This window comes from Thamnophis elegans, chromosome 6 (assembly GCF_009769535.1).
Source record: "Thamnophis elegans isolate rThaEle1 chromosome 6, rThaEle1.pri, whole genome shotgun sequence".
NCBI classification, from domain to species: Eukaryota; Metazoa; Chordata; class Lepidosauria; order Squamata; family Colubridae; genus Thamnophis; species Thamnophis elegans.
Genome location: NC_045546.1, coordinates 32,613,940 through 32,621,104, shown reverse-complemented (window position 1 = coordinate 32,621,104; position 7,165 = coordinate 32,613,940).

The window sequence follows — 7,165 nt, the reverse complement described above, 5'->3', positions numbered from 1 at the left end:
AAAAAATAAAAAGGAAAACACAACTCATCATTCACAACCCCACCTGACACTTCCATCCATACCCCATCTACCCCCTCCAACTTTCCTTTCCTCCCTCTAACGCTCCCCTCCTACTTCCCTTTCCCCTCAAACCTTCCTTCTCCCCTTACTCCCAACACGCCCTCCTTACATTCCCCTTACTCCTTCCTTACTCCTCCCTCTCTTTCCCTCTACCTCCCTCCTTGGTGTATTCCTTTATTCAAGTGTTGTTTATTATAATCTGATAAAAAGTAAAATAAACCAAGGAAAAAAAAATATAAAGAAGAAAAGAGAAAAAAAGGGAAAAAAAGAACAACCGTATATAAGTGCATTCTTGTTCTTATTGAGACTATATTAACACCCACCCACCCACCCACCCACCCTAAATCCCCATCCCTACTCCTCCCGACTTCCCAGGGCCCACACCTGGCACTGCCTTCTATCTAAATATCTTACGTTCGTATGGATTAAAATAAAAGTATATATTAAGAGAAAAAAAAAAAGAAAAGAACAAAGAAAAAAGAAAAAAAAAAAAAGAAACTCTTTGTGTTAAGCTCAGCCCCCCATCTTATCTATGCTTAAATAGTATAAGTCATTCTATCTATATTTTATTTCGTCTCTTGCTTCTTTGTTATTTACCCCAACCTCCTGTAGACTCTCCCATTCCTCTTCCCTTAACTTGTATTCAGATAAACATTTTATCCAAATTTGTATAGACATCAATATACAATCTAGCTCAAAAATAATCCCTTCTAGTAAAATTTAAGCAGCATGGATCATTCCACATATTCAGATATTACTTTACAGAAGAATAATCAAACTTTGCTCTCTTAATAGGATTTTAAACAGCGTAAATAATCTTTCTTAACCTTAATTTCAAGCAGTAATCAAAAATCTGACCAAACTTTCCCTTCTTAGTAAAATTTAAACAAGTGGATCAAGTATTACTTTAAAATGATCCCGACCAGCTTTCCCTTCTAATAGGATTTAAACAACGTAAATCATTCGCATGCATTTTGCCCTCATCCCTTGCTTCTCTGATATTTACCACTATCAAATTTATACAGACATTAGTTAAATTTAGCTCAAATAATTTCACCAAGCTTTCCCTTCTAATAAAATTAAATAGCATAGATCATTCCACATATTCAAATAATACTTTCAACAAGAATCAGTTTACTTCTATTTAAAATAATCTCTTCAAACTTTCCCTTCTAACAAGATTTAAACAGCGTAAATCATTCTGCATGCATTTTACATATATACATTCAGTATCACCCCACCAATAATTCCGCTTTTTCTACCGGAGAGAGGTCGCAAATCCCCATTCAATCCACAACTTTGGCGAATATTTAGAATGTCTAAATCCTCGAACTCCGCTTTTCTGCTTCTCCGAGGGAGGGGGAGCTACCCCCCTCCATCTTGCAGCCATGTGGTCTGTTGCTTGCCTTCTCCTTCGGCTTGTCTCTCCTCTTTTCCAAGTGAATCAGGAAGTCCCGCCTTCAAAGTCTTGTAATAGAAAATCTCGAGCCTCCGAAACAGAATTGAGACGAAGTCTTTGATTCTCAAATGTGACCGTAATGCCGGCTGGGGCCTCCCATCTATATTGAATCTGTTGATTTCTAAGCTCTTAGTTAAAAAAGCATAGTCTCTTCTTGCTCTCAACATCTGGAAAGGTATTTCTTTGAAGACAATCAAGTCCTGGCCATCAACTCTCAAACTATTATTGTAAAATTTTTGCATGATCGCGTTTCTGGATTCTTTTGTGGAGAAATATATAATTATGTCCCTCGGGAGCTGTCGCTGTTCCGCTACCAATGAATTCTGGCGATAGATTTTCCGAATCTGCCAATCAAAGTTAAGTCCCGGGCTTCCCACCGCATGGCTGAGGGCTTCAACAAAGGTCTGTTTCAGATTCTCTCGCTCCTTTTCGCGGAATCCTCTGACTCTTATTGCGAATGCCTTCTTATTAAAGTTTATCATAACGAGCTGTTCTTGAGTGTCTCTAATTTTTTGTTGTAATATTTGAATATTAGTAGTCAAATTAGAATTAGCCTCCTCCAAGCTTTCCAATTTATTCTCTATTTCAGCGGTATAATCTGACAGGGCAGACACGGCTGCAAACGTATTCGCCTTCATTTGGTCAATTTTAGACTTTAAATCACCATATAGCTCCAATACAAATTCCTTAATTTCTTGTTTAAAATCATTAAACATTTGAAAAAAAAATCCTGTGTTAAGAATTCTCCAGTAGAGGGCGTAGGAGACAAGGGCTGCGATTCCAGTGTAAATTCTTTAAGTTCATTCATAGATTCTTTAGGCACATTTGTAGAGAGACGCTTCGATTTTGACCTGGGTGCCATTATAAATAAACAAATAAACAGTGCTTTCGCTCCCCTCTGTTTCCAAAAAAACCAAAAAAAATATTTTGTTAAGGAGCGGTCTGCAGGAAGGTAAAACCGGCTACGTACATCCCCTATCAGTCACCAACGGAGAGAAATCGCCATTTTGAAGTCCGTTTAAACAAAGAAGCCTCTAAGACAAATGGTGCTGGTATTTAAGATAGTAATAAAAGCATAAATCTCACAGGAGTGGGACCCGCCCGTATTAATCCTAGCTTCAAACAACTTTGCTTTGTCCGGGGGGGGGATGCCTGTCTGGGGCTGCAAAAAAAAAGCAGCTGAGAAGAACTGGCTGGAGATAAAAGCTCCGCTCACGCTGGATCTAATCTCTGTCCACAGCCAAAAAAAAGAGAAAGGCTGTGAATTACGAATAGACCCTAGCACACAGAGCTGCTCCCTGCCCCTTTATAGCCAAAAAGGGTGATATCTATGATCTTATTTAGATATACAGACCAGATCTCTGAGAGGAGCTCGGTTGAGCCCTCCTCGGCGACAGGCTCCGCCCCCCCGGAAGTCAAATAGCTTTTCTGATAGCTTTTAGACAACTATAACAGAAACATTAATTACTTATCAAGATGATCAGTCTGGTTTTTATTGTTATTTCCCATACCATGATCATTAGTCTTAAGTATCTTGTGACCTATTCCACGCATCAAGCAAGAGTATTCTTAGGAAGACAATGGTCTGTTTTAAGAAATAACAGGCACTTTCTTGTTGACTTGATTCACACAAAAAGGAAATCCTCTTTTTCCAGACATGCGTTTCTGTGAATGCATGTGTCTTTTCATAAGCACAAAAGTTATCTTCCAGCTTCCAAAATATTCCCATACATTCAGGGTAGGTTTCCCCCTATTCTAGGCTTCCTTTCAAGTTATCTTATGCATACAATTATTGTTCTTTTTATTTGTGTGTTGATTTATTAAATAAAGCTATAGATTTTACCTCTATCTTTACCATCACACTTTCTCATAACCACAGCCCTATACATCCACAGTGGGAACCTGTCTAAAATTGAGATATTACAAGTGCTGATTTTACGTACCTGTGGTGGGCATAAATTATTATCTAAGTGCATGATAGTCAGTGTAAGGATTTGAGAATCGTAGAAATCACAGATCAGGATTCACATATGAATCATAATTTCCTCTCCAAATGGTATTGTTCATGAGAAATCAGGATGATGAAACATATTATAAGAGTCAAGACCAGGGTTGCATTTTTTTTTCATTTCGTCATTAGCAGTTGAATTAAAATTCTTATCAACCTTGGCTACAAAACATGCTAATACAAAAGATAGGAACTTAGAGAAAGTGGACATGGTGATGGGAAAGGAACTGGGAAAACAAAACTGCAAATGTTGGGAGAAAAAAAAACAGTGGTAATGGAGTCTGGCTAGTGACAAGGGAACGAAGAATATCCCTGTGCTTCCTCCAAAACACCATCTCTAACTACAACCATTTCTGGTCATCTGATGTCATCTCCAAGGTAATTAGTAGTGAAGGTTAATATATTTGGTACATATTAAAGCTGTTTTTGGATGACACTCATAGTATCCAGTAAATACCATCTAAAAATTGTATTGATACAGCTAATGAAAATTTATTGATTAAGAAAACGAGTTTAAGATTGAGAAAAAAGTGAAATAATTTGTCGAATTCATGACAAATATGCATTGTATGTTATTTCAAAATGATTGTGTTAAGCCATGGAATGAAGTTAAAAAAATAATGAAATTGGAATGAAGTTTAAAAAGAGGGAGGAGAAATTATACATCTAATTGGGAAATTTTATGTGAGGAAAATTTTTACCTAAATTGATACTTCATTTTATACAGATACCACATTTAAATAATGGCAAAATAATTTATCTAAGTTTGTATGGCAAAAAACCACCACAAGTTAAATATAAGATGAAATAGAGAGAAAAAGAACAAGTGAAAGAATGTATGATGAAGTGAACTAAAAACTTTTGTTAAAATATACACTTTTGGCAATATAGTGTACATAACAATAGAAAACGTATAACTGAAAGGATTAAAATTTATGCTATGTTATAATCTTAAAAATAACTTTTATAAAATGAGGTATGGTTGGCATATAACATCAGAAAGTTTATGTAGAATTATGGTATAAAGGTACTCCAAATCTGTTGAAAATGTGAACAATAAGAAGGGTCATTTTACCATGCTTGGTGGAGATGCAAAAGGGCTAGAAAATTCTGGATTCAAATGTATTCACTAATTCAGGGGATTTTTAAGATTAATATATAACTGAAAACAATTTTTTTCCTGTTGGATTAAGACATAAGCAATGTTAAAATCTCAGGGTACTTTGTTCATATATAACCATAGCAAGATATTGTTGGGGGGGGGGAATTTTGGACACAATATAGATCTAGTGGATTGGGAAAGAATTTGGAACACAAATTATAAATTAACAAAATCAGTAGCATACAAAGGAAACATGTTCAAAATGTCTATCGTTGGCATCTACCACCAATGAGATTGGCCACAATGTACCCCAAAATGAATCTGACCTGTTGGAAGTGCAAAAAAATGCAAGGGACTTTCTATCGTATATGGTGGACCTGTCTGGAAACGCAAAGTATTTATTTATTTTAGTTTAAAAACCATCCTATTTATTTTAGTTTAAAAACTCTTGTTTTAAATTTTTTAAATAAAATTATATTAAGAAAGACAAATTTAATTGCCTTTTAGTTAGGCCTGAATTCAACAAGGGCACTTTATGATATCCTTCTGTGTATATACTGCATATTTTTTTAAAAAACCCACTGACATGTTGTAAGAGCCACTGTAATCCACACTGGGTTTTAAACTTGTTACTTAAATTGTTTTCAAATTTTTTAAAAAATGTTGCGAAAGGGCAAGCTAAAATTTGGGAATGCACAAAGCACACACCTTGAAGACAAAAAAACAAGCCAAGCCTTGTTGCAAGGAATGCTCTGGGATTACGTTGCTTTCTGCATGGCACTGTTGGCAGAGCAATACCTCAAAATACTAGCCTGCAGCTGTGCAAAAAACAGATCCAAAGCAGAGACCCCTTTCTCTTTCCCTCTTCCATCCCACAGCCCCTGCTCTTGCACGCACAGCATGCCATGGCAAAGGAAGCATTGGGCGAACCCAAGATCGGATTATTTATATAGTCTACTCATCTCTCTCCAGCACTCCACCTTAGTGACTAATATACCAGTTTCTACTGCTTCACAGGCTGTACTTGTACACCTCCACATGCTACGCCAAGATACATATGATTCACAGGTATCCTGAGCATATACAAAGGCCTTTGGTATTTTATTTGCTGGGATGATGTTTAAAGTAAATTAAAATGTAATTGTCACTTATTTCTCCAGTAGCAATAATACCTTGCCCTGGTTTACATTGTAAAGGATTTAAGCCTTGGTCCTATTATTGTGTCTGCGGGGCCTTTCAAGAAACCCAAAGTCATCATCAATATTAATGTAACTTAAAGACAGAGGCACAGAAAATATTTCCTTCACAATTTTGCTTTACTTTCAAATAATGAAAGCTCTCTAGGTACATTAGTGTTTGGGGTGGGGAAAATAATGTTGCTTTTAATGTTCTGTCATGATGGTTTCCCTTCATTTTATGGTGTACCAACTAAGTCCTTGAAAGAGAAGAGAGCAGTGAAGACACCTGATTCTGAAACTCTTCACTGATAGATGAGAAAAAAGACTCCACAATTTAACTGGACCTCTGCTTTATTGAGATGGACGATAGTAACATAATCTTGAAACCTAGCAGTGTTTGCTCTCTCCTCCTCTTAAATCACAAGTTGGTATAAGATGGAACCTGTCTGACCTTCTTTCTCACATTTTCTCCATTTCCCAACCTTAACCCAAACTTGGATTTCATAAATGTTTCTATATATGTTTTTTCAAGGTCATATCTGTAGCACTGTGCACATACACACAATCTTCCCTTTGTCATACTTAACTCCTTAGAATACTGAGGAGTTTAATATTGATAAAATTAATTCATCCAATTAAGGATTCAAAAATCAGAAAATAACTAGTTGAAAATTCTAATGTAGAATTGAAAAAAGCTTATTCTAAAGGTGCTTTTTCAAGAGGCAATTGTTCTGATCTAGACTTCCCAAGAGCATGAGGCAAACTCCTTGTCCTGACAAAGAAACCCTTTTATTAATGTACTGTGAATTTTGCTAATTCACATTCAGCAAAGTCTTTTAAGGGAGGATTTACAGTCACAGTCCCTTATCTGGCTGGAGAGCTGTCAGGCAGATATCTGCAAAATATGGCAAGGAGTCTTGGAGAGTCATGAACAAATTAAGTGAACTAATTGCATCCTGAAAACTCCACTCGTGTTTTGCTCTTCTTTTATTTCCTCTGGGAGGTGCTATTAATCATCCACCTGCGGCCTTACTCCCAAGTCGATCCCTATTCTATAGCTGTTCCCTTCGTCTAGCAACTCTCCGCATGTGCACCTTGGGAACAGGCTCCAGCTGTTCGTCTGCCTCACTGATGGCTGACTCTGAAGGCAGCTGATAACTGGCACACAGTTCTGGCCCCCTCTCTGTCTCCAACACAGAGCCCTCATCAGAGCCTTCCCCAGACTCCAGACTGGCCCATGTTCCTCGCCAACTCCTCACTGTCTGATTTGTGGCAGGCTACAACAGCAACTTTCTGATTTTTCTTTGAAGAAATTTTGTTTCTCATCCAAGAAGCTCTTTCTCTGAAGAGTTAAAGAA